Source organism: Megascapheus bottae, chromosome 2, assembly GCF_031878675.1.
Source record: "Megascapheus bottae isolate mThoBot1 chromosome 2, mThoBot2.hap1, whole genome shotgun sequence".
Taxonomy (NCBI): Eukaryota; Metazoa; Chordata; class Mammalia; order Rodentia; family Geomyidae; genus Megascapheus; species Megascapheus bottae.
In genome coordinates this window covers 3,896,739-3,910,674 of record NC_143510.1, presented here as the reverse complement: position 1 = coordinate 3,910,674, position 13,936 = coordinate 3,896,739, and the positions used below count along the sequence as shown (strand labels likewise).

At 37.4% G+C, this 13,936-nt stretch overlaps 1 protein-coding gene across 1 annotated transcript in view; it reads right to left on the bottom strand.

The window, feature by feature from the left end:
- Slc2a13 (solute carrier family 2 member 13) overlaps window positions 1-13,936 on the bottom strand; it is a 318,943-nt gene that overhangs the window by 219,986 nt on the left and 85,021 nt on the right. The window lies entirely within an intron of this gene.

The following is a 13,936-nucleotide window of genomic DNA, read 5'->3' as shown; positions in this document are numbered from 1 at the left end:
TAACATGTGTCTGTTATGTTGATGTGATCAATTAAAACTAAAGTACAAAATCTAACACTTGTGGATATCTCTAGATCTCACCAATTTGCTTACGTAGGAGACCTACAGATTTCCATGCTAAAATAGTTTACAACTTACAACAAATGACTATATTGAAACTCCAAGTTTAAAGAAATGATTGGTACATAGGAAGATTTGAATTGAATGATTTAAAATCAAGTGTCACATTCCAGAGTTTAGAAGATATTGCTAAATTACCCCTGAGGCCTATTAAAATTGAAGTATTGCTGTATTAGATTCAGCTAATTGTCATCTCAATGATCATTACTGTAAACAAAAATTTTATGCAAATGATATTTTGAAAAAAGATTTTTGGAGACAACTGCAATAGATAATAGGTAAATTATCTAAGACTAAATTAAATATGCGTCTTGTAGGCAAATGTCTGTATTACAATTGGAATAAATAACCGAGTAATGAAAAATGCATGATATGGTTTAAATAAGAAATCTCTTATTTTATTAACTATGACTTCTTAGTATGGTTATAATATCTATGACTTTTTGACTGGGTATGTAAAAGTACTAGAGCACTAATCTTTCTATTTTCAGCTGGTAGGAAACATATTCTAATATAATACTGAAACTTAAGAATTGCAAATCAAAATTATCTTTTTTTGTTGTTTTTTTTTTGGTTTTGTTTTCCTTTTTTTGGTTTGGTTTTACTATTCCTGGGGCTTGAACTCAAGGTCTGGGCTCTGTCCATTTTTTTTCAAGGTTAGTGCTCTATCAGTTGAGCCACAGCACAAAAATAGCAAAAACAAAACAACCACCAAAAAAATGTATGGAGCCACAAAAAGAAACAGAATAGTCAAAATGATCCTGGGGCGGGGGAGTGGATGGGTTGGGGGAAGGGGCCACATCAAAGCTGGAGGTGTCACACAATTTAAAGCTGTAGTACCAACATGGATAGTAATAGCATGAAAACAGAGAGGGATCTATGCAAAACAATAGATAACCCACAAATAAATCCACCTATCTACAGCTGATTGATTTTGAACAAGGATACCCAGGACATCATTACATATATGATGCTGGGAAAATCAGATATTTACAAATGGAAGGAAGAAACAAGATCCCTATAGTTCTCAGCTTACAGAAAAATCTATTGAAAACTCTATTAAATATTTCCATATAAAATCTGAAATTACTAGAAAAATACAGAGAAAATACTTCCAGCACACTGGTGTAAGTTTTTGTTTTGTTTTGTTTTCCAGGCAAGACTCCCAAGACACAAGCTTTGAAAGCAAAAAGCAGGGAAATAAGATTCAATCACACACACACACACACACACACACACACACACACACACACACACACACACAAAGCTTCTGCACAGTACAAGAGACAACAAATGGAGTGAAGAGAACACATTGAAGAGTACTTGCAAACTCTATAAATCAACTCAATAGTAAAAAGAAAATGCAAAAAAAAATGAGGATATGATATAAAATGGATTTTCCATTCTACAAAAGAAAACACGCAGTCAACTATGATTGTCTATGCCTGTAATCCCAAGCACTTGGGAGATAGAAGCAGGCAGATCACCACCATATTATACCATGGGCTACAAAGCACTTCTAGGACAAACTGAGCTATGAATAAACAAAAACAAGGCATACCTAGCATTTCCTAGGTGCCTATTGGTTAGCTGACTAAACTGATGAATAAAATACAGGGTCTGCTGTAAATAGAGATGCAAGTTTGAAACATACCAGTTTCTGCTCTAATTAAACTTCACCAGTATTCTAACTTTTGTTTTCTTTCTATTCCTCCCTTCTCCCACTTAAGCCTCTCCACCCTTTAAAACACATAGAACATAGACTACATATGAGAGATTCATATCATGGGCTTCAGTGGTAGAGGACTTGCTAGCAAGCAAAGACCATAGGTACAATTCTGGTGCTAGGGAGGAGGGAAGGAGAAAAAGAGTGATTCACATAATCATTTCTTCATAGAGGCTGGAAAGAATTTTAGCACCCTATGTATAATAATATAATATATAATATATGTAACATATATAGGCAAATTATATTTTGTGAGGCAAGACTCTGGGTTTCATCTCCATCACCACAAAAAAAAAAACTATGCAACTTGCATCAATGTATTTCTTTCAAAAGATTATGCAAGTACAAGCTAGGCGTTGTGGCTCATGTCTGTAACCCAAGCTATTCAGGATGTTGCTATTTGAAGATTGCAGTTTGAAGCTGCCCAGGGCAGGAAAATCCAGGAGACTCATTCCATTAAACTGCCGCCCCCCCCAAAAAAAAACCCAGAGTACAGCAGTAGCTCAGGTGGTAGAGTGCTAGCCTTGAGAGACAAAAGCTCAGAGATAGTGATCAAGTCCTGAATTCCTACCCCAGGACTGGCACCCACGTATGACCTTGTACACCCCTCCATACACACACACACACATGCACTCGCCCCCCCCCCCATACACACACTATACAAGAACAATGGTACTTGCTTACAATTACCAAACTACTCAACACTTTGTATGATTTCATTTCATGACAATTTTACCGAAGTCTTCTATGTTACTCTGTGTGTATGTACTATAATCCCATCGCTGCCTGTCCCTATCTCTGAGTCGGGTCTGTGGTCACTCATCCTGGCCATCCAACCCCCAGCAATGTCAGTCTTACTGACACCAGCTGACAGTGTATTGTTCGTTATGAGTGTTATGTAGTCATTCACTACAGAGCTGTCAATGAGCTCCATCAGAACAGGGGCCCTTGTCCACTTCAGTGTGAGAGGCTGTAGGTCACATAAAAGCCAACTGTTTAGATTAAGACCCATGGTCTTGCCAGCTATGCCATCTTAGGCAAATTCCCTAACTCCTGAGGGTCTGTTTCCTCGTATATAAAATAGAGATCCTAACAGTATTTGCCTAGTCATTGGAATTATATTGTTACACATATAATAAGCTTATCAGATATGTACTGTGTAAGTTTAGTATAGTAGCAGAAATGGCAGCCATTGTTAATGTAAAATGCTATATCCCAGAACCTAGACTGGCCTATTTAGCACACAGTAAGTACTTTTAAAACATTCTGAACAGCTAACAGATATTTAATCATTGCCTGATGAACTCCAGACTTATTAACTGTCTCTCCTGTAGTATCTATGGTTTTTCTGTCAACTTTTACATAATAAAATAAAAATCTTTCCTGAAAAGACAAAAAACTGAAAAATTTCCTAGGGAGCTCAACTTAACATAGCATGCATATAAATAAAGGCATTGATAAAAGACATAACAGAGAAGCTCGATTTATTCAATACTAAAAGTATTGTCCAGATGTAATCCTAGGTTCTTTGGGAAACTGAGATAGCAAGGATAGCAGTTCAAGCCCATCCTGGGTTAAAAGTCCATGAGATTCTCCCATCTCAACCAACTAAAAGCTAGATGTGACAGTATATACCGGCCTAAAGTATAAGTAGAAAGATTGCAGTTAAAGTTGGTGAAGCAAAAGGGTAGACCCTATCTCAAAATAAAGTTAAAAGGGCCAGAGGCATGGCTTCCTGGCAAGTTCAACCATCTGTACTATAGAAAGAAAAGATATGATAAAATCCTATAGTTCAAGATAACCTACCATAGAAACATAATAGCCTGCCATTTGTACAGAAAAATATACAATACATATAAACCATAATAACATTTTTAAAGAAAACTTTAAAATGTAATATATTTTATCATGATGCAAAATTACATATTTTTAAGACTATGGATATGAAGTCAAATTGTTTGAATTTTGAATTTGGCCAATGATTAGCCAAGGAGACTGATGTAATTTATTTGCCAAATTAAATTATGTAAAAAAAATTAAGCAAACCTATTTCTCTCATCTCTACAATAATAATGTAACTATTTCCAAGGGCTGTTGCAGGACTCTAAGATACTTTAAAATAAAGAAAATTCTGCTGCACATGAAACCAGAAAATTCATATGAACATTTTTCAAGCTTTACACATCAGGGACAAAATTTAAATTCCTCTTCAAAACCAGAAATGCCTTACACAAGTAAAGGATTATGTTATTCCTATGAATTACAGAAGTTTTTTTAATTCTACAAGGTACATTCTATAAAACTGCTCCTGAAGAAATTGTATAAATGTTCAGCAGGAATGCTGAGTTAAGGTAGAAAATCCAAGAAATTATGTTATGAATGATGGCATCTGTAGTTCAGCAATTTTTGTGAACAGAAATTCCAATCATCTATGCCAAAAAATTAATATACAACAAAATATTGCCTTACAGAATATTTTTGAGCAATACTTTTCTAGTCATTTCCTGACGTGTGTCTTGTAAAACTTAATTTTGCATCTAAGATTATTACTACTACCAGACAGTCATTTGCCTTGGAGTTCTCAGCTATCTGTAACTCTAGTGAGTACAAAGCTACATGATTTTCCTTTTTAGAGCAGAAAGCAGGCTCTTACAATGTCTGAAAAGGGGTGTACCTCAAGAAGAGGTACAATGTGAACTAGAATCTGTCTTTCTTAATTACCAATGAAAACCTAATTCATTAGTTCTTAAGCAGAATTTCCCAGATTTGGACACTCACTATCCAAAATTAATTCTGACCAAGAACAAATCACATGAGAGTTTTATGTTTGAAACTGCATTGTACTTTTATAAATATTTGAGTTCAAAATTAAGTTTTTTTAATTGGACACATCATCAACTAGAAGAAAATGTTCAGAAAATAATAATTTCTAACATGTATAATGAATGTCAAACAACTGGTAAAACTCCAGTGAGATTCTAAGAAAACCCATGTGCCTCTGAAAACAGGGTCATTTGACAGATACTCAAATCAGTGCATTGTGCACGGATTCAGCCTCCTCCTCTGCAGTCACTTCCTGGGGCTTCAGGATGACTGATGCAGAAGTAAAAAGCCTGCTACTGTGAGAACTCCATTTCCCCTCCAAACCTCATGAATCAAAACAATAATGAACAACCCCTTTCCATTCCTCCCACATGCACAGAAAGTCAGAGAAATATCTAGTAAGTATACTAATGTAAGCAGGTCCTATATGAAGAAATGTGGGGGCAAGCCACTACGGGAGGCAGGGACACAGCAAGCTGATGCTGCTTGCCATAGAGGTCCATCAGCAATGTGATCAGGGGCTATGCAGAATGATGACATCCTGCCTGCTCATCCTGACATAACCCATTTGCACCTTTCCTCTCCCTGCCCTTCAGAACCCCAGTGTCTTTCTTCTTTGAAAAGCCCCTTGTTCATGAACCTTTTCCTTATTAATGCATCTATAAAATCACCTTCTTAATTGTCCAGTGCATATTGTGTTGTCTTTCACAAAGCCTTGCTTTGAATACAATGCAAGGACAGAGAGCTATGATTGCTATTTCTGTGTGAACAAGGGATCAACTTGATCTGATAGGGCAGCCAGCTTCAGCATCTGATTAGGAGGACCCAGCTCTCGTTGCACAACTTTGTCTTGGAGCCCCACAGAACCAAATGTGAGCATGTTGTGACAGACCTGTTGAACTGTGACCATGCAGAGACAGAAATAACTGAGTCTTGGAAGAAGCTGTGTGCTCTGAGCAGTGCTCTCTTGAAAAACTATTGCTTCAGTTAACCAGGGGCTTCCCTGCTGCATCACCCTGTAAGTTCTAAAACTACACACATGCAGAAGAACACACACACCCATACAACTTCACCTTCTGCACAGAAGCCAAAAGAGAAACACCTATAAGTAACATACTGAAGAGGCTTCATTATATGCCTCTTTTCCTCCCCTTTATCCCCTTCTCTCCTTTTCTGTCTCTTTAGTTTCAGTCCTCGAGCTTGAATTCAAGATCTGGGCCCTGTCCCTGAGCTTCTTTTATCCAAGGCTAGCACTCTACCATATTCAGCTTTTTGGCAGCTTTTATTGGTGATAAGTCTCACAGGGTGGGGAGCTGGTGGTTCATACCTGCTATATTAGCAACTCAGAAGGTTGAGATCTGATGTTTGTGGTTCAAAGCCAGCCCAGACAGAAAAAAAAAAATCCATGAGATTCTTATCTCCAATAAAAGCTCCAAGAAAAAGCCAGAAGTGGCTCTGTGGTTCAAGTGGTAGAGTAACAGCACTGACCAAAAGAAGCTAAGGGGCAATTCCCAGGACCTAAGATCTAGCTCCAGGACTTGGGCTGGGGGGAAAATTTTCACAGATTTTCGTACCTAGGCTGGCCCCAAACTGCAATCATATGTAAGACACTGGTGCCTAGTTAGTATGTCTTTTTTTTATCAATCGTGGGACTTGAACTCTAGAATTGGGTGCTATCTCTGAGCTCTTCAGCTCAAGGCTACCCCTTGAGCCACAGCACCACTTCCAGTTTTCTGGTGGATCTCAGCCTTAGATCACAGCCTCCAGAGTAGCCAGGATTACAGGTGTGAGTCACAGTGCCCGGCTAGTATGGCTTTTTAAGGGGAAAAAATGAATAGCTTTTCAGGTGATGCCTAAAAGTAAAACCTAGGAACACAATTAGAAGTATTTAATGATTGGTTTTTAAAAAGGTCAGTGAGCTGGGTGATGGTATCTCACACCCACAATTATAGCTGTAATTATAGCTGGGGCTGAAAACTGAGGATTGCAATTCAAAGACAGCCTAGGCAGAAAAGTCCATGTGACTCTTATCTCCAATAAACTACTCAGAAAACTCAAGAATTGGCAGTGTGGCTCAAGTGAGAGTTCTAGCTTTGAGCAGAAGCCCAGGGACAACACCGAGGCCCTGAGTTCAAGACCCAGCACTGCCTCTTCCACAACACAAAATAATCGGTCTTGTTTGCTCATTTATCTCTCTGTGGGAAGACAAGGAGAGACACAAAGAAAAGGAGTGACAAATGCAGCAGTGATCCTCACTAGACATTGTGTTGAAAATGAACTATGCAACTCATGGGTAGGGACAGGAAGAAAAAACTAGGAGATGGAGGGAAAGAGTGACACTGTCCAAAAATGTACTCTTTACCTGTCTTACATAACTGCACATCCTTTTTATATCGCCTTTAGAATAACAGTTTTTTAATTAAGAGTAAAATAAGAGTCACCGAACTATATATTCCCAACACATTGACTAAACCTAGAAGCAAGTTCAAAATAAGCTTGGCATTTATTGAAGAGGCCGCATTAACTCATTTATATACACTATATGTCTATATTTGTACTCAAACAACACAGACAAGTAGCTACAACAGAGACCATATGGTAAAAGCACAAAAAAATCCAAACAGTCAAAAGCAATCAAAAGTAATACAATATCACAAAACTTAATCTCGAATTATACTTTAGATCCATAGTAACTAACAAAGACTGCATGGTAATGGTATAAAAACAGACATGAAGACTAATGCAATAAAATGGAAAATCCAGAAATAACGTGATGGACCTTAAAGCCATCTAGTTCTTGATATAAATGCCCAAAGCATATAATTGAGAAAAGAAAAGACTCTTTAACAAGTGCTGCTGGGAAAAACTGGATATTCATATCTGAATCAGCTCTATCTCTCATATTGTACAAAAATAAACTCAAAATGGATAAAAGATTCCAATGTTAGACCTAGAGTTTGGAAGTACTGCAGGAAAACTCAGTAGAAATACTTTAAGATGTAGGCATAGGAAACTATTTTCTAAATAGGACTCTAATAGAATCAGGAAATAAGAGCAAGAATTACCAAATAGGATTGCATCAAATTAAAAAGCCTATGCACACCAAAAGAAATAATATTCAGAGTGATGAAGACAGATTACAAAATGGGAAAAAGTCTTTACTAATTATATACAACAAGTTCAGAAAATTAAATAGCACAGAATAACCAAATTAGTAAGTAGACAAAGGAATTAAAAAAAAAAACAGGTTTCAAAGCAAAGTACAAATGACCAATGAACACATGAAGAAATTTTTATTACCTTTATCTATAAAAGAAATATAAACCACAATTATATTGAAATTCCATCTTACTCCACTCTGAATGGCCATCATCAAGAAAACAAATGCTGTTGAGAATGCAGAGAGAAGAGGCTTTAATACACTTTTGGTAGGAATATAAATGAGTGCAGCCATTATGAGAATTAGTATGAATGTTCTAAAAATGCCTGAAAAATAATCCAACAAAATGACTCCTGCCTACTTAGCTACTTGGGAGGCAGAGAGCTAGCCATACCACTTCTAGTAGGTATTTCTGGAAAAAACAAAAACAAAAAAAAAACCCAAAAAACAAAACTAAGTCAGCAGATAATAGAGATACCAGCCATTCATGGTTATTGTGGCAGAATTCACCACAGCAAAGTTACAGAATGAGCTGAAATGTCCATAAATAGGTGAATGAACTAAGAAGATGTACATACACACAATGGAGTCTTATTCAGCCACAAAAATGAAATTAGGTCATTTGCCAAGAAATACATAGAATTAGACTCAATTATTTTAAGCAAAATAAGCCAGACTCAGAAAAACAAATATTCCATGTTTCTTATACTGCTGATTGTAAATATATAAGTATAAATAAGAAGACTCATACCTAGGGGCATGGAGTTTGGCCTAGTGGTGGAGTGCTTGCCTAGCACTTCTATTCCAAACTTAAAAAAAAGAGATTGCAAAAGTAAACCTATTACTAAATTATGCTAATGGAAAATAGTATCAAAAGTCTTTCCTAGCCCAAGGGAATACATTAAATATGATTCCTAAATTCAATATAACTCTTCTTGTGAATTACCATAATTATAATAATTACATTTTCTTTTCAAGGTTCACTGGACTAAATAGTGATGCTCAAGGACTCTGAAGAATCTCAAGTATAGCCTCACATCATCCCATCCCCTCAAATCCAACCCACACCCTTTACTTCCTTCCTGAGAGTCAGGAGGCCTTCAGTGGGCACTGAAAGCTTTTTCTTTCCTCTCTTGATCCTATGATAGCATCTAGATACTAATGAAATATCCCAGTCAACAATCTAGGCAACACTGGATTGTAATGGCAGTTTAATAAGAAGTGAAAGAATGTGCATCTCAAGAGAATGAGGATATCATTCTTTATTGTGAAAATGGAAAATGTGGAGGCCATGTAGAAATTGGATGGGAGGGCAGATGCTAGAACTACACAGAACCCAAGAAGGATAAACACCAGATACCTGATCCATTCCGTGACAGAAAAATGGAGAAGGGGAAACTGAAAATACACCCTGACATGTCAAGTTTCATCACATAAAGAAGAAACAGCACCAGCTGTTTGTCAGGTCCATCAACTGAACTGTCCCAACACCAAACTGACACAGGTCACTTTCCCTGAACAGTGGGGGAAAATATTTCCTTAGAATATTCCTCTAACCTTCTCTAAATGCTAGATTTCCTTTAAGAGGCAAAGCCATTTATGTTATCTTGAAGGGGGAAAAAATCATTAGATCTTGGTTTAATTTACAAAGCAGATTATTTACCTGTATTGAATAATGGATTTAGTATTGTATTAGAAATGAACTACTCTGAAGCAACAATTCGGGAATTATGTATACTTTGTGAAATACCTATCTTGTAGGGATTTTTATGCCTCTCCCATCATTTGCTTTTTAGTAAATATAGAACATTAAAAGTCTGAATCTCACAGTGAGCTGGGGAGAAAAAAGTCTTTGACATAATCAAAGTTGTTTCAGCAGGGATTCTTATCAGATTCAAATTTAAGAACACAAAAGAAAACAGAACTATCACCTATGTACTTAGTAAGACAAGAAAAAATGGTTTGAAAGTCTACTAATAGTCTGAAAAACATTCCCTTCTCTCATGAGACCACCAAATGGAAAATTTCTGTGCTATTCTTCAGCCCCATGTAATAGAAGTCAATGACATTTTTTATTGTAATTAATAGAGTGGTTACAGTTATATTCACCAGGTAGAAGGAGCATTACTTCACACACATTGATACCCCTTTTCATGTTTTTGTCCCCATTTCCCTCCCCACACCCCCTCCCTTCATCTTATTTACCCCCCCCTTCCCTTTCCTATTTCAAATAAATAAACAAGCATATATACAATATACCAGATAACAAGGTGAGATACTGTAAGAATATGAGAATAACCAAGGGACAACAAAAGAGATGAGAAATAACATAGTACATTAAGAACAACAATCACTGACATTTTAATCAATGAACTATTCCAAATCCCTCCTGGGGATTTACAAAGTGGATAGCAAACTTTATATAAAGCCATATTGGATGAAATTGTTGATTTTTAAGTCATCATGTATTAAGGAAAAAAGTAGTTTACTGCAAACTGAATACATTGCTTTAATAGCCCTTCAATATACTATTTAATAGAACTAAGGCTAAAGGATTAAAGCACCCAGATATGGTGCTGATGTCCCACTCTTATAATCCTAGCTATGAAGAAGGCTGAGATGTGAGCTTGGATAGACAAGTCCTTGAGACTCTTATCTCCAGTTTATCAGGAAAATGCCAAAAGTGAAGGTGTGATAGATATAGCACTCAGTGAATAAGCCTAGTAAGAATACTGGGCCCTGAGGCCGGGAGTTTGGCCTAGCATGCATGAAGACCTGGGTTCAATTCCTCAGTACCACATACATAGAAAAAGCTGGAAGTGGTGCTACTGTGGCTCAATTGGTAGAGCTCTAGCCTTGAGCAAAAGAAGCTCAGGGACAGTGCCCAGGTCCCGAGTTAAAGCCTCAGGACTGGCAAAAAAAAAAAAAAAAAAAGAATACTGGGCCCTGAGTTCAAGACCCAGTACTGGCACACATGCACATGCGTGTCCACACATATACACACACACACACACACACACACACACACACACACACACACACACAGAAGGAAAGCACCATTCTATTTGACCACTTGTGTCATTCTTCCCCTGTGACAATCTTTGGAATTTTGCAACAACTTTTCTATTATAGAAATGTTTTCCTTGCTAATATTCAGAAAATTATGGGTCATCCTGCCAAGAAATGATTTGTCAATATCAAGCTGAAATTCATCTAGTAAATAGCATATGTGCATTGTTTTGGGTCAGATGATACTATATACTTCCTTCCACATGAACAAAATAAAAGCAACCCATGAGAAACAATGGAGGAAAGGACTGCTTTCCTCTTGAGGCAACAGATGTCAACGACAATGAGCATTCAACTGCAATGTCATTACTCAGAATTGGATTTCTCAAGAAAAATTCCCATCAAAATATGATAAATATTTGTCCTCTCTGACCACTCTGCAAAATAGCATTTGCTGAAATGGCCACAACCAAAATGAAAAAGAAAAATGACTTATGAGAAGACTTGCTGACATAACTGCAAAATTACTACAGGAAAAAATAAAAGATGCAGGCTTCTGCTCCTGTGTATAAATATGACCCCCCCAAAGGGCTGAAGGTAAAGCAAATCATGTTTTTTAATAAATTCAGTGAAAGATCCTGAATAAATTCCCTACCCTATCACACTTTTCCTTTATAGGCTAGAGACTAAGCACTACATCGAAGGCAAAACAGAGCCAACATTGACCACATTTACTAAGTTCATTAGCTGATAAAATTACACAATGTAAAAGTTGTGCTGGGTCGAATATTTCTGAATATATAATAATTTTATTGGTAACCTCAATGTAGCAGCAACAAGAAAAAAGTAGAACAGGGCTTATTTTCAACAACCAACAGTGCCTCTGACATGCAACTTCTCACAAATGCCTAACTATTACGATTTGAGGATGGGAAGGTGTGGTTTAAAAGTACAGTGCTTGCCTAGCAGACATGAGGCCTTGGGTTCCATCCTTAGCACTGCAAAAATACACAATTGGTGTGTGTACATATGAATACATAAACAAACATATTGTTTGCATATGTAGGTAAATAAATATATTAATATTTATTTATATTAAGCTTCTAAGGAATCAAAGGGCAAAGCAAACTTTCTAGCTAGTATTCTTCCTGTACAAAAAGTTTTGATATACATATTTTAACATGGCAGGTAATTCATAATCCCCCTATCAGGATTTAACATGAGCTACAAATAAATCTCTAAGATTGTAAAAAGCACTCCCCTACTATCCCCCAAGGTCTGTAGTCTACAGTCTACATATGGCATGCCTGCCTCCATCCCTGTCCATTGTGTACTTCCCCAGCGCCCTTTCCCTTTGTCTTCTGCAAGGGTGGCACACATTACCAGCATCATGGTTCTAGGAGGGAGCATGGTCTTTCATCTTTTTCCTCCTCTGATGCTGCTTTTTTTTTTTTTGCCCAGTCTGGGCTTGATCTCAGGGCACTGTCCATGGATACTTTTTGCTCAAGGGTAATGCTCTGCTACTTGAATCACAGCACCATTTCCAGTGTTTTCTGTATGTGTAGTATTGAGAAATCAAACCCAGGGCTTCATGCATGCTAGGTGAGCACCCTACCACTAGGTCACACTCCCAGACCTCTGATCCTGTTTTAAAACCCCAGTGCAGCCAAAAATCCAGAAGTGGCATTGTGGCTCAAGTGGTAGGGTGGTAGCCTTCAGATGAAGAGCTTGGGGACAGCGCTCAGGCCCAGAGTGAAAGCCCCATGACTGACCAAAAAAAAAGTTACTTATAAGATAAGTAATTTTTAAATACTATTAGAAATAACAGAATGTTATCTATTTTGGAAAGCAAAATTCTTCTGCTGCTTCAATTTTAGCATCTATTAAACCTGACATTGAGACAGGTGTCTGGATGTTAAGACCTGAAGGTCATGGTTCAAAGCCAGCCCAGGCAGAAAAATCCATGAGACCCTTATCTTCAACTACCAGCAAGCAAGCAAGCAAGAGAGAGACAGACAGAGACAGAGAAGTATAGCTGTAATGCAAGAAGCAGAACATCAGCACTGAGTGAAAAAGCTAAGGGATAGCACCTAGGCCCCAAGACCAGCATATAAAAAAGAAAGTGGGGAGGGGGAAAGGGAAAGAAGAAAAGGAAGGAACAAGTGAGAGAGGGAGGGAGGGAGGGGGGGGGAAGAAAAAATGAAAGGAAGAACAAAAAGCTGACCCTGTTAGCCACAAAGCAGATATTGAAAAGTATCTAAACTGAGCCTCATGTATAAAAGATTCACAGGGCTTTGCTATGTGCAAGAAAAAGGTGTCATCAGACTACTGTGGTGCCTGAATCCCAAAAAGTTAAGTGGAGCCACATGTAGCTAACCCAGGCATTATCTCATTATGTTGGCCAGGCTGGTCCTGAACTCATGTTCACAAGAAATCTTCCCATCTGAGCCTTTTACTAACTAGTACTAACCCGGTAAAACAAGGAACTGTTTCAGAAGTGTGCGTTCTATCTATGCAAGAAGGCAGCATTCAAGTCCACTGAAGTAGGAGTAATGAATTCGTGAACATATGTAACACCAGTTTGACATATCATATATTCTATATAGGGGTGGGTTTCCATTTAGCATTGCCTCAAGAATAAAAACATATTTTGACTATAAATCAATTATCTCCATTTCAGCTGTCGAGACAAAAATGTAGAGACAAAAGAAGAGCCATGCAGTTCAAAAAGAATTTGGAGAATGTAAATAAAGCAGGCTAAAAATCATTGCTGAAAAATGTTTCTGCAATTTCTACTTTTACCCATATTTAAATGCTGCAAACTTATTTGCACAAATCAGGCTGTCAGGATTCTAGACCCTGCCTGAGATTTTGCTCTAAATTATTGCCTGGTGAATTCTCTGAAAATAAATTCATCATACATTAATGAGAAACTTCCTTTTCTTCATTTAGAACACGGTGTCCATATTCTTTATAACTAACCCTCAGTTTGGAAATCATTGCAAACATGGCACTCTGTATTGTTATTGAGGCTCTTTATTCTGGCAATCTCTCACAGAACGACCTTTGAAATCAAGCTGAAGGGTTGATAATGTGTG